Source organism: Aquarana catesbeiana, linkage group LG12 (genome assembly GCF_042186555.1).
Source record: "Aquarana catesbeiana isolate 2022-GZ linkage group LG12, ASM4218655v1, whole genome shotgun sequence".
Classification (NCBI taxonomy): domain Eukaryota; kingdom Metazoa; phylum Chordata; class Amphibia; order Anura; family Ranidae; genus Aquarana; species Aquarana catesbeiana.
In genome coordinates, this window is record NC_133335.1 from 59,213,711 (window position 1) to 59,241,130 (window position 27,420).

Sequence of the window (27,420 nt, forward strand, 5' to 3'; positions counted from 1 at the left end):
GGGGTGTACTCACTTTTGGGAGATACTGTATAAAAGGAGTAGGAAAAGGAGTAGGAAAAGAGGAACATAAAGTGGAGTATAAAAGGAGTAGGAAAAGAGGAACATAAAGTGGCGGCATACGCGGATGATATCTTGTTTTATGTCTCCTGCCCAAGAACAACATTACCAAATACAATAAATTTATTTAAAGATTATGGAGAACTATACAAACTTAAAAATGAACCTCTCAAAGTCTGAAATCTTAAATATTAATATGGATAAGAAAGATGAACAACAATTACAAGAACAGTTTCCGTTCACATGGCAGAAAAAAATAAAATTTTAAAATTAAAATTAAAATTAACAACATATCCAAAGGGTCTGGATCAAAAGAATTACATACCATTATTAAACCTGATTAAGGGCGATTTCAAAGACACCTGTGCGGGTTTCTGCACAGATCTCTATTGAAATCGCACCCCAAAGTCGCCAAAAGTAGTACAGAAACTACTTTTGGGAATCGGTGCGGCCGGTGCCATAGACGGCAATAGCCGCCAATTTGACATGCGATTTGACATGTCAAATCATGCCAAATCGCTGCAATGTGAACCAGGGCTAAAGAGGAAATAAAAAAATATCAATGAAGCCACTTTACTGGATAGGACGTATAAATATCCTCAAAATGGGAATCTTGCCAAAAGTTCTCTATAAATTTCAGATGCTCCCTATACATGTGCCACAGGTGTATTTTAAGACATTAAAGAAGATGATACTTAAGTTCATATGGCAGCACAAAAAATCAAGAATACAATTTGCAGTACTAAGTAAAGATAAAATACACGGAGGATTAGCTTTACCAGATTTAAAAAAAATATTACAATGCAGTTTTATTATCACAAATTAAAGATTGGACCAGTGGTGGCCCATACATTGTGGGCGCACGGGCGCTGCCCCCCCTAACACCTCCGCCGCCCTCCCTATCCATGTGCCCGGCCCCTTTCAGGATGCCAAACACATGAATTACTATGGCAGGGATAGGCAGGGGTGTGTATTTTGAAGCACGTGATTAGAGCCAGAGGCTCTAATAGGCTTCAAAATAGGGTGGGCTTGGGGCACAGAGCACTACGTCCCTATCCTACCCTGTTGTGTGGCGATAGCGAATTAATTTTTGTTATGGTCACACTACAATTCCTCCCTGCCAATCAGGAGGCAGGTCTGTGAGACCTGATTCCCCATTGGCCAAAGCGCCAGGCGCCCCTATTGGGAGCCTAGCGCTTTGACGGAAGAGGAGACACACAGGGGAGGAAGCCTGAGGAGAGGACACCGGAGCCGCCGCTGCCCACACTGGAGGAGAGGAGGAGGACAGCCTCACCAATGCAGGAGAGAAGGAGAGCCCCGCCACACAGCGGGTAAGCACTGCTGGTGGTCAATGCCGCGGGTGGTCAGTGCCATGAGTTGTCCGGTGGGTACCGCGGGTGGTCAGTGCCGTGCTGCCCGGCGCTGGGGGGGTTGTTGCATGTTTGCCGCCCCGCCCGCCAAGGGATTGGACATTTAATTCACATGGGAAAAGTTGGGTTAAAATTGAAAACACGTTAAGTAATACACAATTGAATAAGGAGATATGGTTACCACAACAGAATCTTAATTTTTTGAAGACACAAGTGAATTAACAATGAACGCATTTAAGGTATGGGATTTAATACACAGACAAAAGAAAATTGGAATATAATTCACCACTAATACCACTCACAAGAACAAACTATTCTTTTCCAGGGAATGAGACATTATTTGGAGAATGGATAAAGGATAAAAATGCACGATTAAAGGATATTATGAAAGAGGGAGAGATGTACACATTCCAGGAATTAAGACACAAAAAGGAGTTACTAGTGATAGATGAATTAAGATACCACCAGTTAAGATATTCTCTAAAGACGCTGCCACATCCAAAAATATCAGGAGAAAATTTATTACCATTTGAAAAATTGCTCAACTTACAGGAAGCACCAAGGCACTGAATTTCCCAGATTTATACGATTCTTACTCTAATGTTGGAACTATTGGTACCGTCTTTCTTGAATAGGTGGGAAGCAGAACTTGGTGCAACTTGGAGTGAGCAAGAGAAAGAGAAAATGTTAAAATGATCATACGGAACAGCAATAGATATAAACATGATAGAAACAAATTATAAATGTCTATCAAGATGGTATATAACACCTATCAAAGCACACATATATCAAAAAAAGAAAACACCGCTTTGCTGGAGAAGGTGTGGGACAATGACACATATATGGTGGGAGTGTTTGAAAATACAGACATTTTGGCAAGAAGTGATACAACAGGTCCAATAAATTACATGATACCAAACTTACAAAAAAAACAATACAAGAGAACGAGAATATCACATTTAATAAATGCAGCAAAACACCTGATCCCAAAACACTGGTGGCAAGCATTGGAAAGCCCAACGTTAAGAGAATAGGTTCAAAGTGTAGAATTGATATACAGTATAACATAGAAGAATCATGTCATTATGGAAAAGATAGAATATTGGAAAGGATGGAAAGAACTTAAGAATACAAAGAAATACTCTGAGATAATGTGTAACTGAAAAAAGAGTGGTAGAGGAAATAAATCAAGGAAGATTATAACACATGTTTAAAGCAGAGTTCCACCTGAGTAAAAAAAATTTTTTTAAGTCAACAGCTACAAATACTGTAGCTGCTGACTTTAAATATATGGACACTTTCCTGTCCAGGGAGCCCGCAAAGTCGGCCAACCGGTTGCAGGCGCCGGCATCCTTACTAAGGGAAACGGGAAGTGAAGCCGCACAGCTTCACAGCCTGTTTCCTACTGCGCATGCGCGAGTCGCGCTGCACTTTCTGTTTGGTCCCTGCTGTCTTCTGGGACCTGTGTGTCTTCCAGAAGGCAGCGGAGGGGAAGGAGGAGGGCCAGACATTAAGTAGATCGCCTAACAAGATTGCGGTGATCTTTCCCCAGAAGTGGGAGCAGGTATCTGCTTCCCCCAGAAAGGTCCCAAATGTGGAGGAGGGGGGAGGAATCCAGTCCACGGAAGTTCAATTTCTGGGTGGAACTCCGCTTTAAAGTGATTGTAAAGGTTTGCATTTTTTTTAAAATAACAAATATGTCATACTTACCTCCACTGTGCAGTTCGTTTTGCACAGAGTGGCCCTGAACACCGACTTCTGGGGTCCCTTGGCGGCTCTCATGGCTCCTCCTCTTAGATAGATAAGAAAGATAACCCCTAGGAGAAGCGCTCTCCTGGGAGTTACACGCTCCTGAGTCCAGAATTTGCATTCATAGACACCATAGGCATCCATAGACACGAATGCCGGACTCGGCCACGCCCTTGTCATTGGATTTAATTGACAGCAGTGGGAGCCAATGGCTGCGCTGCTATCAGTCTATCCAATCAAGAGCTGAGAACCCTGGGCAAAGGAAGAGTGCGTCTCCGCCATGTGAAGTTCCAGGGCTCAGGTAGGTAAAACGGGGGGGGGGGGGGGGGGGTGACCGCCAGGTGTTTTTTCACCTTAATGCATAGGATGCATTAAGGTGAAAAAACACAAGGGTTTACAACCCCTTTAAGGACTGTGTGATGGAGAAGGTGAGGGAGGGGGTATAGGGGAAAACGATATTTTTATGAATGAGAATTTTGAACAAAGTATTTTAAAGTTTGTATAATGTGAAATTTAATAAAATGCCAATAAAAAAAATAAATACATGGGGAAAAAAAAGTTCACATTACATCCGTTACATGTACGTTTCTGATGTTGGTAATTATAATGATATACAATAAATATAAGACGACACAGTAAAAACACTAGTTCCGTGTGGTTGTTGTTAAAATATATGGTTAGAAGGCTGTGTATTATGACCATGTGTCTATTTGTGTATAATGTGCATAAGGAAGAATTGGTTAATTCAGGCCCAGACTGGCCATAGGGCGCTCTGCAAGCAGAGCCGCCATAGGGGAGGACAGCCACATGTAGGGGGCTCGGGCATCATGAGCAGTGTTGCCAATGATTATTCTGTGGCTCCGCCACTGCAGTCCCACCTCCCGCCCGCCATTGCCAGCATTAGTAGTTGGTTGCTATGGCCCCCTGGCATCTAGCAACTAACCACATGGTAGGTCTGCCCCAAGCATTCAGTGGAGGAGAAATGAACTGAACTTCCTCCTTTAGGCCTGGCTGCTACACTGTGTTCCTGAGTCCACCAAATGCCACCCATTGAGTCCCGACCACTAAGTCCCACCCACAGAGTTCCGGCTACTGGGTGCTGGCTCCCAGCCTCCCATCCAGCTCTCACTAAGGGAATTCAATGTGGGGGACACTATTAGGGGATCTCCAATGATAGGGACACTGATGTGAGACCTCTAATGATGGCGACACTGATAGAGGGACCTTTAATGAGGGGGACACTAATGGAGGGACCTCTAATGAAGGGGACACTGATAGAGGTACCTTTAATGAGGGGAATGCTGATGGAGGGACCTCTAATGATGGGGACACTGATGGAGGGGCCTCTAATAATGGAGACACTGATGGAGGGACCGCTAATGATGGTGACACTGATGGAGGGACCTCTACTTATGGGGACACTGATGGGGGACCTCTAATGAGCGGGATACTGACACGGAGTGTCACAGTGCGGAGAGCTGACTCTGTAAATATCCCAACACCAACCACCCTTGTGAAGTCAGTCATGAAGTGTGGTACCTGGACTAGGTGACAGGTCCTCTGGTAGCGAGGGGATCTGTGTTCTGGTTCCCTCCCTGGCGGTCGGTTGCTCAAAAGTAACAAGGACCGAATCCGCAGTATGGAGATGTCATGGACCTGATCGCATGGTACAAGAAAGTGGAAGGAGTTAATTAAGTGAACACATGTGGTCCTTGCTAGATGCATGGCGGGACCCTATTCTGTCACTGGGAGCAAGGTGGCAGAGGTACACTGGACTGGGGGAGAGGGCATAGGCTCAGCGATGTATCTCCTAAATGCAACATACAAGTAAAGGTGTGTAGTGACACAGGACAGCTCTCTTGCAGAATGACTCTGTATTTTATTGCTGCACACTGTGTAAGGCTCATCTCCAAGCCTGGGAACCACCATAATGTTTTATTCTCACATGAATGCGGTCCCCGTCATTGCGTGAAAGGTACCCCTACATGTTTTTTAATGTGTTTTGATATGTATAAATAAAATTTGTTTTATTTTTATCCAGAAGACTTGACCAATGATATATTGTAAAATAGAGTGTGAGTAAAAATCCACTGATAAGTAGGCTCTGGTGGGGATCACTAAAACAGACTGGTTTTCTTTGGTATTAAAAGTGACCAGTAGTTGTACTCACAGTAGGTTTTGCCTCTCCCATTAAAGTGGAGTGAGATTACGCTAAGAAACAAAGAATACCGTATTGTTTTTCACATCTTCTTCAAAGGGGTTTGGTTATTGTTATAATTTAGACTGACCGACTGACTGAGTTTATTGCTACAAAATTATCCATTAACTGAATTATTATCCATGTAAACTTGGCTTAGAATGTCAGCAAACATTATAAAATGAGACATTTTTTTTGTTATGTTTTTACTCTTTGTAATATATGTTTAAATTTTATTACTGGTCATAACACTTACTTTCCCATCTAGAAGAAAGTTCACGTAGTTGTATGTTTCAGCTTATTTGTTGTAAATGTCAAAAGAAGCCCGGAGCAGAAACAAAGGTGTAGTGGAGGGCTGACATGATAGGGGAAACAGGGTGCTAAGGATGAGAGAGATGCAGGGATTGGGGTGGGGGGGAGTGACGTGGGGAGAGGAGGGGTCAGAGGTGTTAAGAGGCTGGCCCATCCCCAACGTCACCACAGCATGCGGAGCAAGATTCCCACCCTCCCGCCCCATTTTGTGTTTGGGTGTTTTGGGATATATGTCTAATTCCTTTTTTTTCACAGAGCGGTTTGGATTCAGGATGTTGTGGCAGTTGGCGGGTGTTGGTCTTTGCGGGAGAAGGAAGACATCTCGGAAGGATGAATTCGGGACCCATCAGGACCCATGGGTGGTTAACTGGTGGTATTCCAGTTAACAGTGGTTTAACTGGAATTTGGTTAACGGGGGCACTGCGGTCAGTGGGTTGTCACAGAGCCAGCATGTTGGCTAGAGGCCTATTAACATATTTAAAGGTACCACAGTGCCAGATTGAACAGATGGTATGTGGAGGTGTCCGGCAAAGACCAACGCTAGTAAGGAATATGGGTTTTTTCTTGGTAACAGATGTTTTACGGATATGTTAAAGTTGTTAAAAATTTTATTGGTTAATAAAAGAGGCTGCTACGGCCAATATTTACTCCAAATTGGTGTGGTGTCGTTTAATGGGGCAATGGTAAGGGTTATTGGAGTAATAAGGTGGGTCTGGCAGTATGGTATAGCACATCTGTTATACAATGTCATGCTCCTGAAAGATGAAAAATACAAACGTACAACAAAAAATAAACCTTCAAAATAGGAACAGCTCAACCCACTGTAATATAAGCTTAAAATACTCAAGTCTTTATTATTATGCAAAAGGGATAAAAACAAAGCAAAGTTAAAGCTAGACTCCTGTATTACCTTAAAGTAGTTGTAAACCTCAGACATAAAATATGAACAAAGCATATCCCTCTATAAGTGAATAAACCACTCTACAGAGCGTGTGATTCACTCTTCAGAGGATATGTGTAAAAATATGCGTGACTTTGAAACCTCAAGCCTCAAAGAGAAAACAAAAAATTTGAAAATTGAAAATGTGTGAATCACTCTTAAGAGTGTGCAAAACGCTTTTCAAGGGAATTAAATGATTAAGTGACTCAAAAAATGATGTCTGGTGAAACATAAACAATATAAATATGACTCACTATAAGTGAAAAGTCCCCAAACAAATAGTCCTTGCATTTAGCACCACAATAAAGTACATATAGATGTGCAAATCATTAATTGAATATCATCAGCATAGGAGCATGAAAGTCCTGTATGGTCACTCTAAGGTGACTAAAATAGCTCATCAAAACCTTCCATATAACAATATTCCACAGACGCAAAATCCCTCCACCACATGGAATGAAGGCTTACCAGATAGCAAGCTAGATGTGCCTGCGGCTAATAACCCAGCCAGGGCCTTTAATTTCCGGTTAGGACCAAGCAGCAACTCGCTTTCAGGAATCCCAAATTAAGCCAGGCAGGATACTGAACTTGAAGGCAGAACTCGGGAGAAGCGATCCTAGTCACAGGTGGCGGTCTTCATGTCCTAAGAAACCCAAGGAAAAAAGCAGTATAGTATAAAAACCATTAGATCCAATTTATTATAAAAATAGAGCACACTTACTCAAGAAGCTAAAAAAAAGCATAAAGTGCTGACGTCACCGCTCTGTTGTGAACCCACAAAGACGGGTGTTCGTGCTTAGGCAGCCGTCTTTACAATTTATGCTGTTTTTTTAGCTCCTTGAGTAAGTGTGCTCTATTTTTATAACAAATTGAACCCATTGGATTTTATACTATGGCGAGTCTGCTTTTTTCCTTGGGTTTCTTAGGATATGGAGACCTGTGACTAGGATCTGTTGCTTGGTCCTAACCAGAGATTAAAGGCCCCGGCTGGGTTATTAGCCGCAGGCACATCTAGCTTGCTATCTGGTAAGCCTTCATTTCATGTGGTGGAGGGATTTTGCGTCTGTGGAATATTGTTATACTGTATGGAAGGTTTTGATGGGCTATTTTAGTCACCTTTGAGTGACCATACAGGACTTTTTTGCTCCTATGCTGATGATATTCAATGAGTGATTTGCACATCTATATGTACTTTATTATGGTGCTACCTACACGGACTTTTTGTTTGGGGACTTTTCACTTATAGCAAGTCATATTTATATTGTTTATGCTTCACCACAAATCATTTTTTGAGTCACTTAATCATTTACATTACATTTGAAAAGTGATGCACACGCTCTGAATAGTGATTCACACATTTTTATTTTTCAAATGTTTTGTTTTTTTGTTTTCTCTTTGAGGCTTGAGGTTTCAATGTCACTGAAACTCCAAGTCCCATCATGCCTCTGCCTGTGCTTGTAATGCCCTGTACACACGGTCGGATTTTCCGACGGAAAAAGTGCGATCGGATTGTGTTGTCGGAAATTCTGGTCGTGTGTGGGCTCCATTGGACTTTTTCCTTCGGAATTTCCGACACACAAAGTTTGAGAGTAGGCTATAAAATTTTCTGACAACAAAATCTGATCGGTTAAATTCCGATCGTGTGTACACAAATCCAACGCACAAAGTGCCACGCATGCTCAAAATAAATTAAGAGATGAAAGCTATTGGCTAATCCTGATGTACGTGTTTTACGTCACCGTGTTCAGAACGATCGGATTTTCTGACAACTTTGTGCGACCGTGTGTATGCAAGACAAGTTTGAGCCAACATCCGTCGGAAAAAATCCATGGATTTTGTTGTCGGAATGTCCAATCAATGTCTGATCGTGTGTACAGGGCATAACTGAATTCAGAGGAGGAGGAAGTTCCTTCTCCAAACCTATTATGTCCCAGTGCCCAGCCTTCCAGCTTCCACCTGTCCTGCAGCCAACTGCTGCAATGAGAAAGAATGGATCCTGATGTAAGCTGGGGTTTTCACAATACTCCCTCACCTTAAAAACTCTCCACTCTCCCTTTGCCACTTTGCTCTAACCTTCTAACAGTATTGAAAAGGAATGGGCTAGAGGGACCATGATGTAGGGGGTTTGGGGGACCGTGATGTAAGGTTGCTTTAGGGACCCTGGTGCAAGGGGGCTTTAGGAACCCTAATGTAAGGGGGTTTTAGGGACCCTGATGTAAGGGGGCTTTAGGGACCCTCATGTAAGGAAGCTTTAGGGACCCTGATGTAAGGGAGGCTCTTGGGACCCTGATGTAAGGGAGGTGACTTTGGAGATTCTAATGAAAGGGGGACTCTGATGTAAAGGAGAACTCTGGAGTCCCTGATTTAAGGAGGGGGGCTCTGGGGGACCCTAAAGTAAGGGGAGACTCTGAGGACCCTGATTTAAACAGGGGGACTCTGAGGGATGCGGTGCCTATATTTAAAAAGGGATCAAAGTCTTTACCAAGTAACCATAGACCTGTTAGTTTAACTTCTATAGTTGGGAAGATACTGGAGAGTTTCATAAAAGACCACATGAGTGGTGGATGAGTTCTTGCTGTAAAAAAATATTTTAAGCAACAGACAGCATGTATTTATGAAAGCAGAAGTTGTCAATCAAACCTGATTTCTTTTTACGAGGAGGTAATTAAAACCTTGGACAAGGGGGTGGTTGTGGACATAGTATACTTGGATTTTGCAAAAGCGTTTGACACAGTTCCCCACACACGGCTAATGTGTAAGGTAAAGTCTACAGGCTTGAAAAGATCAGTTTGTAAATGGATAGAAAACTGGCTAAAAGACAGAATTCAGAGAGTAGTGTTTAATGATTCTTACTCTGAATGGTCTAAGGTTATCAGTGGTGTACCCCAAGGTTCAGTTTGGGACCCTTACATTTTAATATCTTTATAAATGATATAGGGTCTGGCATTAAAAGTACCATTTCAGTTTTTGCAGATGACACCAAGCTATGCAGTGGAATAATGTCTTTACAGGATGTCTCCAACTTACAAACCGACCTCAGTGCACTGGTTAATTGGGCGACTAAGTGACAAATGAGGTTTAATGTTCATAAATGTAAAGTTATGCACTTGGGGCTAAGAATATGCATGCATTATACATACTAGGGGAAGTAAAACTGGACGAACCCATAGTGGAAAAGGATCTGGTAGATTATAAACTTAATAATAGCATGCAATGCCAAGATGCGGTTTCCAAAGCGAGCAAAGTCCTTTCTTATATTAAGAGAAGTATGGACTCCATAGAGAGAGATATCATTTTGCCCCTGTACAAATCATTAGTAATACCTCATCTGGAATATGCAGTTCAGTTTTGGGCACTGGGTCTCAAAAAGGATATCGGGGAACTGGAGAAAGTGCAGAGAAGGGCAACCAAACTGATAAGAGGCATGGAGGAGCTCAGTTATGAGGAAAGATTAGAGGAACTGAATTTATTCTCTCTTGAGAAGAGGAGATTAAGGGGGGATATGATCAACATGTACAAATACATAAGGGGTCCATATAGTGAACTTTTATGTTGAGTTATTCACTTTAAGATCATCACAGAGAACAAGGGGGCACTCTTTACGTTTAAAGGAAAAGAGATTTAATCTCCAAATAATCCGGAAAGGTTTCTTCACAGTGAGAGCTGTGAAAATGTGGAATAGACTCTCTCCAAAGGTGAAAAATTCAGACGAAGTGACCTGTCGCTACCTTAATGTATCAATGGCATGCTTCCATCCCTGGTTATTTTACAAAAAATTAGAGAACGGAAATGGGACTTTAAATGAAACATGTCATTGTGGGTATAGATATTGGATGTAAATGAATTAAATTAATTTTGATTTGATTTGATGTCATTAACCCCTAGGGGTGGTCCATGATTTTTCAGAAGCATAAACAAAAGAAAATATAATCCCTCCAAAGGTGGTTCTGACTGATGAACGGTTCGGCCCGAGCATAAGTTCGGCCGAACTTTCGCTGTTCGGACGTTTGACGAACAGCCGAACAAACGGGTCGGTCGACCGTTTGTTTGGCCCCCGAACTGACCACAGTGCATTGCAAGCCCTGATTGGCTGAGGCAGTGAAAGCTTCAGCCAATCAGGGCACAAAGCACTGTCAGAGTCATGATTGGACACTGTCATCATCACTTTATCCAATCATGGCTCATTCCTGCCCCACAGTATAAAAGTATTCTTTCAATGGCAGCCATTTTCAGTGTGATTTTGACATGGAGGGAGATAGAACCAGGCTCTGTTCAGTGTTATTAGTTAGTTAGTGTGCTATACTGTGCTATTTTGCTTCAATTGTCAGTGTAGAATATTAGTTTAGTGTCAGTCTAGGGATAGTGTGAGTGTAGTGAAGAGGACCATCATTCAGCTTTGCATAGTGTGCAGCTAGAGTAGGGACACCTCAGATAGTTTCACTGTAGTGTAGTGAGACCGTGTCATTCATACATACATTAGTGTAGAGTAGGGACAGCTCATATAGTTTCAGTGTAGTGTAGTGAGACCGTGTCAGTAATCTTTACATTAGTGTATAGATAGAGTAGGGACAGTTCAGATAGTGTCAGTGTAGTGACGGTTGAACACCATCTATTTGATTGCGTTACTGCCAGTTTAACGCTATTTACTTCTGTGTACGTTACTGCCAGTTTAACGCCATATAGCTTTGTGCGTTACTGCCAGTTTAACGCCATTTACTTCTGTGTGCGTTACTGCCAGTTTAACACCACTTACTTCTGTGTGCATTACTGCCAGTTTAACGACATATAGTTTTGCGTGCATTACTGACAGTTTAACGTCATCGAGTTCTGTGTGCGTTACTGTCAGTTTAACGCCATATTGTTTTGTGTGCATTACTGCCAGTTTAACGCCATATAGTTTTGTGTTCGTTATTGCCAGTTTAACGCCATATAGTTCTGTGTGCGTTACTGCCAGTTTAACTCCATTTACTTCTGTGTGCGTTACTGCCAGTTTAACGCCATATAGTTTTGTATGCGTTACTGCCAGTTTAATGCCATATAGTTCTGTGTGTTGCTGTACGTTTGGCACATTATATTACAGTATATTATAGTGTATCCGTGGAGTGTGTCTGTGTAGTGTGAGTGCTCAAATTAAAGTACACCAAACACCACTTTACATAGAATAAAGTGCATCTACGTACAGATTTCCACTTCTTTATATTTGTTTATAAGCACCGCCCCCTCCCTCCCAATAATGTCTGGGGGGACAACAAGGAGAGGCAGACGTTCCCTTGGCACTGTAAGGGGGCCAGCAACAAATGTGTCCACAGGCAAAGGTGGACATGGTGGTCAGTCCTTAGGCAGGGCATAATTTCCTCTGTTTAGTGAGCTTACCCATGCTATCCAGCCACAGCATGCAAAGGAGGTGGTGGACTGGCTTATTAACCTTCCTCATCCTCCTCATCCTATGTCATGCAAGCAGAGACAAGTGTGCAGTCCCCTGCAGTTGCCAGAGTGGATAAACCTGCCTCCTTGTCCACAAAGAGCAATTTTTCTGCACCTGTTTGACAGGTGCATATCATTGCAATTTTTTACTGCAAGGCCAATTTTTGCTTTCATCAAGAGTACCTCTATAGGGTTATGGTGAGAAGGCGCCACCGACACCCAAAGACCAATTTTTAGGCACCCTTTACTTCTATTCAAAGTGACACCAGAATGTATCCAAAAAATCACTAATCTTGTTCCCAGTGCACTACATTGTGGCCTCATCATACAGACTGACTCCCCAGCTGTTGCTGAGAAAAATAAAGGCAGCTTGCAGGGTAAATGTCATTTTTTTGGCTTTATAAATGCAATTATTGCTGCAGCAGATTCTAGACATGGTATAGATCTGCCACTTTACAGGTAGACTAAGGGGACCCCAAGGAACTATATTGGAAGGAATTTTTTATTTTTATGCTTTCACAGAGCTTTTTATGACGTTTTTCACAAACTTTTTTTTTATTGATACATGTCCCCCAGGGCAGGACCCAGACCCCTATAACCATTGTATGCCCAATTACTTGCATATAAGCCTTCAAAATGGGCACTTTTTATTTTTGACGTTCGGGTCCCATTGACTTTAATAGGGTTCGTTATTTGGGTCCGAACTTTCACTGTGTTCGAAAGTTCTGGTGTGAACCGAACAGGGGTCCGTTCGGTCCATCCCTAGTTCTGACCAGCTTAGTAGATTGCTTTAAAAAAGGCCTGGATTATTTCCTAAATGTACATATTATAACTGGGTACTAACCTTTATAGGTAAAGTTGATCCAGGGAATATCCGATTACCTCTCGGAGGATCAGGAAAGGATTTTTTCCCCTGCTGTAGCAAATTGGATCATGCTTTGCTGAGGTTTTTTGCCATCCTCTGGATCAACTGTAGATATAGGATTGTGTATATGGGTTTGTATTATTTTTGTTTTTATATATTATTTGTTTATTGGTTGAACTTGATTGGCTTGTGTGGTTTTTCAACCCGACTGAATTGGAAATTGTTTGGCATATAAAGAAATTGGACTTTATAGGCACACCGATACAAAAAAATATTCTTAAAATATGTTATCTTTTATTAGAACATTGTTAAAAACATCATGTATATACAGAATAAACTAAAATCTCTTGCTTAACATTTGGCCTAGATACCGCTCATACCACAAAATGTATCAACATTGTAATATATAAATTGTCTTGAATTGGAAATCTAGGTACTCCAATAGATAGATGCTGTTTGTGGTTGAGAAGTGTATTAGGCTGCTCCACATGTTGTGCGCGTCAGCGCTTCTTCAGGAGCTTGAGAATCTAACATTTGTGAAAAACAAAAAATGAGTTTAACAACTATTAAAACAAGACAAAAAGCAATATAACCAGTGGATGGTGTCAGTAGAGCAGAGCCTGGTGTCAGTAGAGCAGAGGTTGGTGTCAGTAGAGCAGAGGTTGGCATCAGTAGGACAGTGGACAGCATCAGTCAGTAGAGCAGTGGATGGTGTCAATAGGGCAGTGGGCAGTGTCAGGAGGGCAGAGGTTGGTGTCAGTATGGAAGAGGTTGGTGTCAATACGGCAGTGGATGGTGTCATTAGATTTCTATTTTTATGATTTTTTTTAAATTATTTTTTACAATATCATTTTAACGGCCCTGTTGGGGGGCTTTGGTGAAATATCAGGGGTTGAAGCAGACCCCTGATGTCTCACTTTTGAAACAGAGAAAGGAGATTGAGGACTGTGTCTCCACCTCTGCAACCTCAGCTGCACAGAATAAATGAACAGAAAGAGCTGTGCACAGTCTCCTTGTTCATTCACAAATTGTTATGAATGAACACAGTGAGTGATGGTACCCATCACTCACTATGTTTATTCAAAAAAGACAGGGGTCAATAAACTATATATTTACTGGCCCATTCTCCTGCTCTTCATCCTGATACGATCCCCGCAGCAGCCTTCAGGAGAGGATAGGAGGGGAAGCCTGAAACACTGCAAGTAGGAGGCCAGGAGAGCACACAGGGGGTCCTGGACAGCAGAAGGAAGGAGAACCTGGACAGGAGGGGAAGTGGGAGTGGCATTTTCTTGAACCAATCCCTTGTATTTTCCTCCTGCAGCAGCTGAATGCCGGCAGGAGGGTAAAGAGGAGAAGCTGGTTTTCAGCTGCTGCAGGAGGAAAATACAGGTTCAAGTAAATGCCTCCCCTGCTCCTGTCCAGGTTCTGGGGTTCGGCAAGGAAGGGACACAATCTACCAGTCTCCTACCCGCGATTCATGGGTAGATAATGATTGATGGGTTGCCGACCCCTACTCTAAAAACTAAATTTAGGTAAACATTTTTTTTTTTAAATCAGCACAATGAATGTCACTTACATTTAATGCTAAGGCAGCCCATACACAAGTCTTTTTTTTTGTTCAACCAGCAGTTTGAATGAAAAGAAAAATGACTCAATTCCCCTGTCCACACAATCAATGTGGATGGGAGAATCCCCAGGCTGTGCCTTTGTATTCTGACAGTAACAAGACTTCCCCACCTTGGGAATACACTAATCTGACAGCTATAGCCAGTGGGCCGACTATGCCCACTCTTTCCACCTCCCTCCTCCATTTACAGAAGCTGTATTTTAAATTCTTTCAATGAAAAGTGCTCTATGAATGGAGGAGTGGTGGATGAATGAGATGTCACTTGGGGTTACAGGATGGATCTAAATAGGACCTCACCAGGTATGCATAGGTGTGGGGCCTGTGATTTGTGTCAATTTATGATTGAGGGTTCAACTTTGAAATTGCCTACCAGAAGGCTCCTCAGGTGCAGAGATTACATCATCTCTCACTGCCCGCCCTCTCTCTGGTGATCCTGTGGTAAGGATCGGCTCTGTGGGGACTCTGATGTAAGTGGGGTGGCTCTCTGGGGACCCTTATGTAAGTTGCAGGGGCTCACTGAGGACCCTGATGTAAGGGGGGCTTTCTGGGGACCCTGATGTAAGGGGGGGGCTCTCAGGTGACCCTGATGTAAGGGGGCTCTCTGGGAACCCTGATGTAAGGGGGAGGCTCTCTGGGGACCCTGATGTAAAGGGGGCTCTCTGGGGACACTGATGTAAGTGGGGGGCTCTCTGGGGACCCCGATGCAAGGCTGAGGCTCTCTAGGGACTCTGATGTAAGGGGGGGCTCTCTGGGGACTCTCATGTAAGGGGGCTCTCTGGTGACCCTGATTTAAGGAGGGGCTCTCTGGGGACAAAGATGTAAGCGGGGGGCTCTCTGGGGACCCTGAAACAAAAAAGCCATTTATACTCACAGTAGAATGTTTTTACTTATTTTTTTTGTGCAATTGCATATAGTTTATATACTGTTTTTGTGCGTGTTTGCAAAATTAAAGTGGGCCGGTCTGGATGAAGTCCAGCGCCAAATTTTTGTCCCAGTCCAGGCCTGACCACCACCATTACCTTGCATTATCACATTTATCTAATCCTTGTATATACTATTGTCTACATTGTGCAAACTTTTTTCTTGTGTTCTATTGTAGACAGTCTTCGACTCATTTTTCCTCCTAAGGAAGTGACAAATGTCACAAAACATGTAGTGATGGCCGTATACTGTATTCCCACTCATTACCACCTGGAATCTGTACTTTTGACAATAGTGGTCAAGGCCAAAACTGGGGGGGGGGGGGGCATGTGCCCAGGGCACTAACTTGAGAGGGGCACTACCAGCCCCCAGAGCCAAATTGGAAAGCCATACGACTGCAGCTGACACTAGCTGGCATTTGGGAGGTTGGATCGGGCTGGACCGTCACAGACTGACCTGTGCTGCATTCACAGGAAGTCACCCGAACTCACTCACCTCCAGCTGCTTGGTGTGACAGTGAGCCCACATTGCCGCTGATGGGGATACAGCCTAGCCCGGCTTCTCGGTGTCAGCCGCACTGCCATGCCGCTGATCAGAGGAGAGCCGGGAACCAGACTTGGTTGGAGATTCAGCCTGCTGTGCTGCCTTGCTGCTCCCCGGGGGAGGGAGTCAGAGTCAATCTTGAAGGGATCTGGACCCCAAGGCAAGATCCATTGCCCATGCAGCAGCCTCTTGGACTTTAGGATTCACCAAAAAGAGACATAGTGAGTATCAGCTCTTCAGGCAGATCAGCTCTTTGGGAATCCAGTGCTTGTGTTGAGGGAGGGATCAGCTGGTGGCCGGCTGACTTGACTCTGTAGGAATTTGGAATCTTATGCTGGCCATACACTATACAAAAAATCGGCCAAATCCATTTTCGAAAAACGAACATTCGGCCGTGAGGGCAAACCATAGTGCCATCATGTAATGACCGATATACTTCAGTGGACATAAATGAATCAATTTTTTGTTTGTTTTTTTTACATATACCTAGTGCAAACAGTTTGGATGGGAAACACATTAACCTTTCAATTTATCGTTCCGGCAGAAATTTTCCAAACTTATCCTTCGTTTTTTCGGCTCAAAAACTTCCCAACGATTATCGATTTTGTGCCCATTAACTGTCCGAAAAACAAATGAAATGCCTAAATGACCGAATTATGGATGATTTTTCGTATAGTGTATGGCCAGCATAAGACCCCATACACACTATTAGATTTTCTGCAGATTTTTGTCTATAGATTTACTAAAACCATGTAGTGCAAGGGCCTGCCTGATGCATACAAATTGAAACTCTTAAGTTTTGACCTCATATTATATGGTTTTGTTAAATCTAAAGACAAAAATCTGCAGAAAATCTAATAGTGTGTATGGGGTCTTAAGCCTTGTATACACGATCAGATTGTTGGCATGGGGATTGTCTGTTGACAGACTCTTGTCCTAAAATATGACCGTTAGTACGCTCCTTCTGACAATTGTTGTCCAACTTTCAGCAAACAAATGTTGGATGGCAGGCTAGTATTTTTTCAGGGGAAAACGGTCTGTTGTCTGATTTTCGTACCATCAGTACACAAGTCCGTCACACAAGTCAAAAGTACAAACACGCATGCTCGGAATCAATGCTCACCAAACACGAAATTAGCAGAAGGGGCCAAAAGGGTAGCGCTCAAGAGCTGAAATTCCTCGTAGTACGTCACTACGCTTGTGTTTGTTGACCGTCAATTTTGTACCGTTAGTATGCAAGACAAGTTCCTGGCACATGCCCTTTGGACAAAAATCAGACGCTCGGTTGGCCAACAATCGGATCATGTGTAAAAGGCTTTAGAGTTGGGATCTGTGTGATCCTTGCTGGTATCTAAATCCCAGGTGATCCCTATTACTCTAGATTACTGGGAGGATGTATGTTATCAGATCTACAGTTTATCAGAACCAAAGGACATTATATAGGTCATAATTATAAGAGCATAGAAAGGGCTACAGGTGGCATGATGTATACAAGGCTAATGATCAATGTCAGTGATCAATAAGGATTATATAGCTAGCACCTACAGGACCATATAGGGGACACCTTGGTGTATCACTTCCAGCCCAGAGGCACACAGAATGAGCACTGATCGCAGATTGTCCTTATTTACTTGGCACATTGGCTTCTGGTTAACCCTTGAGAGCCCAGGGGCTGTCCAGGGGACACAGACACCCCAACACCAGTCACTGGAACTCTGGGAGACTCTCTTATCTATCATGGACAGACCTGGGAACCCTGTACTGGGAAAGAAGGATTTGTGGGGAATCTCATACCTTCTGAAATAATCATCCTCATTCCATGTTCACTTACCCCCTTCAATCACTCCTTCCTTATCCTGTTACTGAGAAATCAGCATATTTTACAGTACTGGGTAATTACTAATATCTATCAGTGTTTCATAGAACTAATGACCCAGTCACTGAACCGGCTGGATCACATATAAAATGAATATGCAGTCATTACATAGTGGATAACGAACAGTGGCATTTAGTCTTGAAGTTCACCCCATTTTACAGCATGTGCCTCCCATGAGCTGTGTACCCTAAGGCTCAGACACCCTTCATGTAGCTTTGGTTACAAATATTACTGGATGGGGACCACTCTTGGCACATTGTACCCCAACTTCCAAGATTCCTGGGCTCTGTTATCATGCCCCAATCCTAGATCTACACTGATCCCTTGAAGTGAAGCTGCCACTCAACATACTCAGTACAGCAATACTTACCAGCCTTGGGCAGATACAATGCATCAGTGGTTAGTGTTTCTTGATACATTGTGTCAGGGAACCTAGGATCTGTACTACTCTTAGACATCCTGAGAGGGGTATTAGTTGTCACAAATTCCAGGTATGGCTCTCTATCATTGGCCACTGTCACCAAGTGCCACTCCTCTCCAATATGACATACTATGATGACACCTACTCTCTGTTCTTACCTCCAGATGTATGTATGATCTACTGCATGGTGTCATATAAGGGGCTCAGTGGCAGAAATATCCTACATAGTGTGCCCACGTGTCCCAGATTGCCCTGGACAATGCCGCAATTAACAGGTCCCTCACCCTCATTCCGGGACAATACAGTGTCCCGGAATTGCCCCCTGGCCCTGGACCGATCTGATGCCCTCTAAAATATCCCTCACATCGCTGCTGTCACTCACTGACAGCCTGTGATGGACCCCTGGCTGGTGAGACCCCTTTTACATGAGCCGCTGGCTCAGTGCTCAAATGGCTGCTAGCTGCCACTCCACCTCGCATCTAGCAACCAGTGACATCATGAGGAGGAGAGAGGTAGAGCCCCAGCATTCACAGTGGGGAAGATTTAACTTCCTCCTCCGCGCCTACTGATTAGCTCCGCCCACCTCCTCCCTGCATCATTCAGCCAGCAGCATGCAGAAATGCACAAAAGAGAGATGAGTTTTGTAGAAAGGCAAGTGAATCCAAAGCACTCACCATGGACAGATCGGGGTTAAAATCCTCAGTTAGCTCTCCCCCAGCAGCCAGCATTCTGTGCTGAACTGTCAGCACTTCACTGGAGCTCCTAGTGTGTGTCAACCTGGAGCTAGCACTAATAAGAGGATGGTAGGCAGATAAGGAGTCTGCAGAAGAGGAGAGGACACTGACAGATGAGCAGGGCAGGATTTCCCACAAGGCCACCGAGGCTAGGCCTCAGGGTGGCAGTGGTGCAGGGACAGCGCCGAAAATATCACACTGATCACACTGATTGTCACAAGCCTGGTCACAGTCACTTGCAGGCTGCAGCGCTGTACTGCCTGAGTCTCGCGCAAAGCAGTGAGTAATTCAGGGTCCCCTCTGCCCTCTTCTCCAGTCACTTGACCTCTCACCCATGGGCTCCGGGCGCAGCATCCACCGCCTCTTCTATCTGAGCAGTGTGTGAGGGGAGGGACGGGGGCACGCAGAGCCTGGGATGGAGTTTGCGTGCCCGCACGCTGGAAGGAGTGCATGTCTGTGAACGAGAGGGGAGAGCGGTCGTGCAGTCAGGGCTTGGTGAGGGAAAAATGGGGCTGTGACTGAACTCTGTCTCTGAGCTGCTGTATAGAAGGGTATAAGCACCATTCAAGTGAAAATATGAAATGTGTGCTGATTTGTAGCTTCATATGGCTGTTGCTTGACTTGAAAGCACCTCAGAGACTCGTTAGTTCTGTCAGACCCCTTTCACACCACTGAGGCAGTTTTCAGGCATTTACTGCCTCCCCAGTGTGAAAGGTGATCTGGTAAGTGACAATCCGCAAGGTGTGGCAAGTGACAATCTGCAAGGTGTTGCAAGTGACAATCCGCAAGGTGTGGCAGGTGACATGGCAAGTGACAATCCACTAGGTGTGGCAGGTGACGTGGCAAGTGACAATCAGCAAGGTGTGGCAGGTGACGTGGTAAGTGACAATCCGCAAGGTGTGCAAGTGACAATCCGCAATGTGTGGCAGGCAACGTGGCAAGTGACAATCCGCATCTGGTGACAGGCGACGGTGGCAAGTGACACACTCAGGGCTCCCACTGATTCTGCATTATGGTGAGTTGAACCATTTCATTTTATATAACAATGAAATAATAGAAACAATGCACTTCAATCATCCTGACACCATATCAACCATGGTGCCAGGATGATTGAAGCGCCAACACCAGCCATTTCCCCGATAAATTGCCCGCCAAAAAAAATATTTTCTGGCTGTGCCCCTCCCAAGGCTTATATGCAAGTTATTGGCATAAAAAAGTGTTTGGGGACCTGGGTCCTGCCCCAGGGGACATGGATCAATGCAAAAAAAAGTTTTAAAAACGGCCGTTTTTTCGGGAGCAGTGATTTTAATAATGCTTAAAGTGAAACAATAAAAGTGTAATATCCCTTTAAATTTCGTAGCTGGGGGTGTCTATAGTATGCCTGTAAAGGGGCGCATGTTTCCTGTGTTTAGAACAGTCTAACAGCAAAATTACATTTCAAAGGAAAAAAAGTAATTTAAAACTACTCGCGGCTATAATGCATTGCCGGTCCGACAATACACATAGAAGTTCATTGATAAAAACGGCATGGGAATTCCCCACGGGGGAACCCCAAACCAAAATTAAAAAAAAAAAAATGACGTGGGGATTCCCCCTAAATTCCATACCAGGCCCTTCAGGTCTGGTATGGATATTAAGGGGAACCTCGGCCAAAATTTTTTAAAAAAATTACGTGGGGGTCCCCCTAAATTCCATACCAGACACTTCAGGTCTGGTATGGATTTTAAGGGGAACCCCGTGCCAAAATGAAAAAAAAATCCCCCAAAAATCCATACCAGACCCTTATCCGAGCACGCAACCTGGCAGGCTGCAGGAAAAGAGGGGGGGACTAGAGAGCGCCCCCCCGTCCTGAACTGTACCAGGCCACATGCCCTCAACATTGGGAGGGTGCTTTGGGGTAGCCCCCCAAAACACCTTGTCCCCATGTTGATGAGGACAAGGGCCTCATCCCCACAACCCTGGCCGGTGGTTGTGGGGGTCTGCGGGCGAGGGGCTTATCGGAATCTGGAAGCCCCCTTTAACAAAGGGACCCCCAGATCCCGGCCCTCCCCCCTGTGTGAAATGGAAAGGGGGTACATATGTACCCCTACCATTTCACTAAAAAAGTGTCAAAAATGTTAAAAATTACAAGAGACAGTTTTTGACAATTCCTTTATTTAAATGCTTCTTCTTTCTTCTTTCTTCTATCTTCCTTCATCTTCTTCTTCTTCTTCTGGTTCTTCTGGTTCTTCCTCCGGTGTTCTCGTCCAGCATCTCCTCCGCCGCGTCTTCTTCCTTTCTTCTCCTCGGGCCGCTCCGCATCCATGGCATGGAGGGAGGCTCCCGCTCTTCTCTTCATCTTCTTCTCTTCTTCATCTTCTTCTCTTCTTCATCTTCTTCCCTGGGCCGCTCCGCATCCATGGCATGGAGGGAGGCTCCCGCTGTGTGACGCTTCTCCTCTTCTGACGGTTCTTAAATAACAGGGGCGGGGCCACGTGCGACCCCTCTGACGCACGGTGACTTGACGGGACTTCCCTGTGACGTCATGGGGAATGCCACAGGGAAGTCCCGTCATGTCCTGTGCGTCAGAGGGGGCGGGGTCACCGGGTGGCCCCGCCCCCTGTTATTTAAGAACTGTCAGAAGAGGAGAAGCGTCACACAGTGGAAGCCTCCCTCTATGCCAGCATGGATGCGGAGCGGCCCGAGAGAGGAAGATGAAGAAGAGAAGAAGATGAAGAAGATGAAGAGAAGAGTGGGAGCCTCCCTCCATGCCATGGATGCGGAGCGGCCCGAAGAGAAGAAGGGAAGAAGACACCACGGAGCAGATGCTGGACGAGAACACCGGAGGAAGAACCAGAAGAACCAGAAGAAGAAGAAGAAGATGAAGGAAGATAGAAGAAAGAAGCATTTAAATAAAAAAATTGTCAAAAACTGTCTCTTGTCATTTTTAACATTTTTGACACTTTTTTAGTGAAATGGTAGGGGTACTACCCCATTACTATTTCACACAGGGGCGAGGGCCGGGATCTGTGGGTCCCCTTGTTAAAGGGGGCTTCCAGATTCCGATAAGCCCCCCGCCCGCAGACCCCCACAACCACCGGCCAGGGTTGTGGGGATGAGGCCCTTGTCCTCATCAACATGGGGACAAGGTGTTTTGGGGGGCTACTCCAAAGCACCCTCCCAGTGTTGAGGGCATGTGGCCTGGTACGGTTCAGGAGGGGGGGGCGCTCTCTCGTCCCCCCCTCTTTTCCTGCGGCCTGCCAGGTTGCGTGCTCGGATAAGGGTCTGGTATGGATTTTTGGGGGGACCCCATGCCGTTTTTTCTTTCAATTTTGGCGCGGGGTTCCCCTTAATATCCATACCAGACCTGAAGGGCCTGGTATGGAATTTAGGGGGAACCCCCACGTCATTTTTTTTTTAAATTTTGGTTCGGGGTTCCCCTGTGGGGAATTCCCATGCCTTTTTTATCAATGAACTTCTATGTGTATTGTCAGACCAGCAATGCATTATAGCCTCAAGTAGTTTTAAATGACTTTTTTTCCTTTGAAATGTAATTTTGCTGTGAGACTGTTCTAAACACAGGAAACATGTGCCCCTTTACAGGCATACTATAGACACCCCCCAGCTACGAAATTTATAGGGATATTACACTTTTATTGTTTCACTTTAAGCATTATTAAAATCACTGCTCCCGAAAAAACGGCCCTTTTTAAAACTTTTTTTGCATTGATCCATGTCCCCTGGGGCAGGACCCAGGTCCCCAAACACTTTTTATGACAATACCATGCATATAAGCCTTTAAAATTAGCACTTTTGATTTCTCCCATAGACTTTTAAAGGGTGTTCCGCGGCATTCGAATTTGCCGCGAACACCCCAAATTGTTCGCTGTTCGGCGAACTTGCGAACAGCCAATGTTCGAGTCGAACATGAGTTCGACTCGAACTCGAAGCTCATCCCTGATTATGATCTTTGTCCTGTGCACCTTCATTATACAATAATATACAATACAGTGTCCCGAAATGAAAAGAAAAAAAAAAAAAAACGGTCCGCCTCCGTAATTCTGATATAGTTACACTCATCTGCTGCAGAACTGGTTGCTACGCTAGGGCTGCCCTGCGTCTAGCAACCAGTGACGTCGGCTGACACGTAGGCAGTGCACCCTATGGCTGAGCAGAGCACCTCCGACTCTGAGACGAGTCCACCCACCTCCTCTCTCCTTCTCCACCTCCAGCCAGCAGCAGGGAGAGAGAGAGACCAGCCAGGCACACCAGAGTGATGAGTCACCAGAATCCAGCCTGTGCCCACTGCCCAGTCAGTGCCAGTGAGTCCCGGGGCTGCTGCCGACTACTCCTGAGTCCCGCAGCCGCTACAGGGGAGCACATTGCCAGCAGCCCGACTTCTCCAGTCCAGTTCTCCTCCTGAGCCTCCTCCCGCCCACGAGGGCCGTGAGTTTTGAGCCGCCACTTCCAGGACAAACTTCCAGGATCAGTGTTTGTTCATGTGGCAGCAAATATCATTCATGACAATGATGTAGCAACTTGCTGGCAAATTCTTGTTTAGTCACTATTCAATTATTAACCACTTAAGCCCCGGACCATTTTGCTGGCCAAAGACCAGAGCACATTTTGCGATTCGGCACTGCGTTGCTTTAACTGACAATTGCGCGGTCGCGCGATGTGGCTCCCAGACAAAATTGACATCCTTTTTTTCCCACAAATAGAGCTTTATTTTGGTGGTATTCCTCGTGTGTGGAGATATGTTTTTAATTGAACTATTGCAGCAGTCATAAAGGACGAGAATGGTGGTGTGTGTGTGTGTGTGTGGGGGGGGGGGTAGGGGGGCGGCATTGAAGGACCCGGCCTTGGGGCGGCAAAGGGAGTAAATCCGGGCCTGAGGGCAGGACTTAGGGTGGTGGTGATACCGTTTGTCTGCCATTACATCACTGTCTAATGCAGACAGGTTTTTCTCAACGGCAGTAAACGAGGCACTACGTAACTGCCAATAACCATTCAGCAAACCTCAAGATAAGAGTTTAAGGAATTTTAAGGAAAAAAAACTATTTAAGGAAAAAACTTACATTTAAATGCAGCCTTGCAGAACGTCCATCTGCATGCTTGTCCAGTGACATTGCAGCCTTGTCAGTGTTATTTGCAGCCTTGCAGCCTTATCAGTGTCATTTTCGGCCTTGCAGCCTTGTCAGTGTCATTTGCAGCCTTGCAGCCTTGTCAGTGTCATTTGCAGCCTTGCAGCCTCCATCTGCAGCCTTGTCTGTGTCATTTGCAGCCTTGCCCAGGCGGCAGTTGAACTGCAGTGACTTGTCACTGTCACTGCAGTTTAAATATGGCGCCGCCGAGATACACAGAGCCGGTCTTGTGTATCTCGGCTCCTGTCGGCTTTTCTCAGCTCCTCTCACAGTCCCACCCAGTCCCGCCCTATGATGGAAATAACACAGGTCCAATGGCGGGACTGGGCGTGACTGTGAGCGGAGCCGAGCGCCGCCAATATACATACATAGCCGAGTGTACTCGGCTAGCTCCGCTCACAGTCACGCCCAGTCCCTGTGTTATGTCCATCATAGGGCGGGACTAGGAGTGGCTGTGAGCAGAACTAGCCGAGTCTAGCCGAGTGCACTCGGCTGGGGCCCACGGGGCCCCCTATTGGGCGGGGCCCATGGGCTTGAGCCCAGTCAAGCCCAATGGTAAGTCCGGCCCTGCAGATTAGATTACACCCTCAGAGGGATGGAAGGAGGACACATCCTTAGATATCAGGGCAGAGTTCATGCTGGGATGTGACCCCCCAAAAGTGAAGGACTTACAGGTCCCAGCATGAACCCATCTGAACTGAAGATGTGATGCCCCCCCCCCCCAATCAGTGTAGGTGGCAGGCAATGGGTGGCAAGTGGCATACTGCATCTGGTGGCAAGTGATACGCTGCATCTGGCGGCAGGCAACGGTGGCAAGTGACAAGCTGCATCTGGGGGCAGGCGACAGAGGCAAGTGACAAGCTGCATTTAGTGGCAGGCAACAGTGGCAAGTGGCACACTGCATCAGGTGGCAAGTGACAAGCTCAGGGTCCCCACTGATTCTGCATTATGGTGAGTTGAACAATTTTCATTATATAATCATATTATTATGTAGTACAACACCAGCCATTCGCCCGATAAATCAACCCCGCCGCCGAATTCCCCATCAACCCCGAGACTACATTCCCCCAACCCCCCCATCTTTTTTTGGGAAGGGGGGGTGTCCCTGAATGGCAGTTTGGAAATGTGGTCACCCTAATCCCACAGGATGCCCATGCACAGTGCACATACACAGTACATATACAAAGTATACATAAAAAGCATGGACAGCACAAATGTTCACCATACAGCCTGCATAAACATAGAGTACATCAGGGATATGCAATTAGCGGACCTCCAGCTGTTGCAGAACTACAAGTCCCATGAGGCATAACAAGACTCTGACAGCCACAAGCATGACACCCAGAGGCATGATGGGACTTGTAGTTTTGCTGGAGGTCCGCTAATTGCATATCCCTGGAATATATGCATCCCATGCATAGGGCCCATATACTGTACATATATACCCTGTGTACAGTAGTAATACACTCCATGCACAGTCCACCTACAGTACCCAATACATTAACACCCTTAATACATAATAGCACATATATACAACCTATGCACAGTGCCCATACACTATATGCACCTCATGCACAGTACCCATATATCACATAAACCCCAAGTGCAATGCCCATAAATTACACATACCTCGTTTGCACTGTCCATATACATCCATGTATAGTGTCCATATAACACATATACCTCCAGGTGCAGAGTTCATATACCACATATACTCCATGTGCAGTACCCATGTATGGTGCCCATATTCCACATATACCCCATGCACAATGTCCATATACCACATACACCATATATATTGTACAGGACACTGGGAATGTGTCCTGGATGGCAGGTACATTCCCACGATATTTGAGTTGTGGTCACTTTAAGGGGGGCAGTTGCAGAGCATTTGTGGTACTCAGGGGTTCTCACCCATGCAGGGTGAGGTGTCTCAGGTTAAGTTTGGCAGGAGAGGATTGACTTCCAGGGAAGAGGGGGAGGGAGGGAGAGGGAGAGAGGGAGAGAGAGAGAGAGAGAGGGAGAGGGAGGGGGAGAGAGAGAGGGAGAGGGAGGGGGAGAGAGAGAGGGAGAGAGAGAGGGAGAGGGAGGGGGAGAGAGAGAGGGAGAGAGAGAGGGAGAGAGAGAGGGAGAGAGAGGGGGAGAGAGGGAGAGAGAGGGGGAGAGAGAGAGGGAGAGAGAGGGGGAGAGAGAGGGGGAGAGAGAGAGGGAGAGAGAGGGGGAGAGAGAGGGGGGGGAGGGGGAGAGAGAGAGAGGGGGGGGAGAGACTGTTTATTTACTTTGGCTGAAGTAAGCTACATACAAACATGCATTAAATAATTAAATATATTAATAATATACTATTGGAATTTGACAGGCCAAACAATATATAAATAAATATATAACAAGGTAAATAATTAAATATATCAATAATAATTATCTAAATTGTGTAGAATAATATTATATAAAACATAACAAATACAATGGTCCATAGCAGCTATGTGTATTTCCCTGTTTGTTATTTTGAAATGTTTATATAAATAGTCCTTTTGACTTTTGGAATTTGACAGCTCAAGCAAGCACACACATACTGTACATACAAACATATATTACATTTTATCAATAATATTATCGGTATATAAATCTTGTTTTATAACATCGTATAGAGATCCTATATATATCTATAGATATATCTATCTAAAAAATTATGTTGCTCTTTGGAATTAAAAAAACAAAAATAAACATTTTTTTCAAAGATTTTCCAAAATTCATATAAGGTAAGCATTAATCAGTGCAATTTACCAAGCTCAGCTCTTTTACCTTGTCCTTTCAGATTTGGATGTTCTCTGTCTGGAGGAAGAACTTATGCAATGCTAATAACTTTGAAGCCTTTGTATTTCATAGGCAGGTAGTAGGGAGGAGTTTAACAACTTTGAACCATAGTAGCTGTCCGGGTTGTATCTTAGTGTTTTTTTTTCAACAGGCCTTTGAACATCTTTTTTTTTTTCAGACCCGTGTTGATAATATGTGTAGCCGAGAGCGGACTATGATAACCTAATTCAGAAGACCTAATCTCCACTTCTTCAGACTGTTCCTATTTCCCCCTAGTGCTGGACTCAGATCATATTGCATTCTCACTCCTGAGCCAGTGAGGGGTGCATCGTGGGAATTGTAGTTCTCTGCGCAGCTATCACTGTGCTGCTGAATCCTTATCAGACTACACCCCCCCCAACAATCCACTCTCTCTAGGGGAGAATTGTGGGAGAGACTACAAGAGGAACT

General features: G+C 44.9%; 1 protein-coding gene across 3 annotated transcripts in view; it reads right to left on the reverse strand.

Annotated features, from left to right (window-relative positions):
* The window catches only part of LOC141114281 (NXPE family member 4-like), a 319,509-nt gene extending 292,499 nt beyond the window's left edge, over positions 1-27,010 (reverse strand). Inside the window, exons 1-2 of one of the 3 annotated variants that reach the window (XM_073607878.1) lie at positions 26,959-26,986; positions 1,978-2,085 (exon numbers count right to left, since the gene is read on the reverse strand). The gene's annotated coding sequence lies outside the window, so the exon portion shown is untranslated. Of the gene's footprint in view, positions 1-1,977; positions 2,086-12,893; positions 13,018-26,958 lie in introns of those variants that run through there. The other 2 variants (XM_073607882.1, XM_073607879.1) reach the window with 2 other exon arrangements.
* Positions 27,011-27,420: the final 410 nt, after the last annotated feature.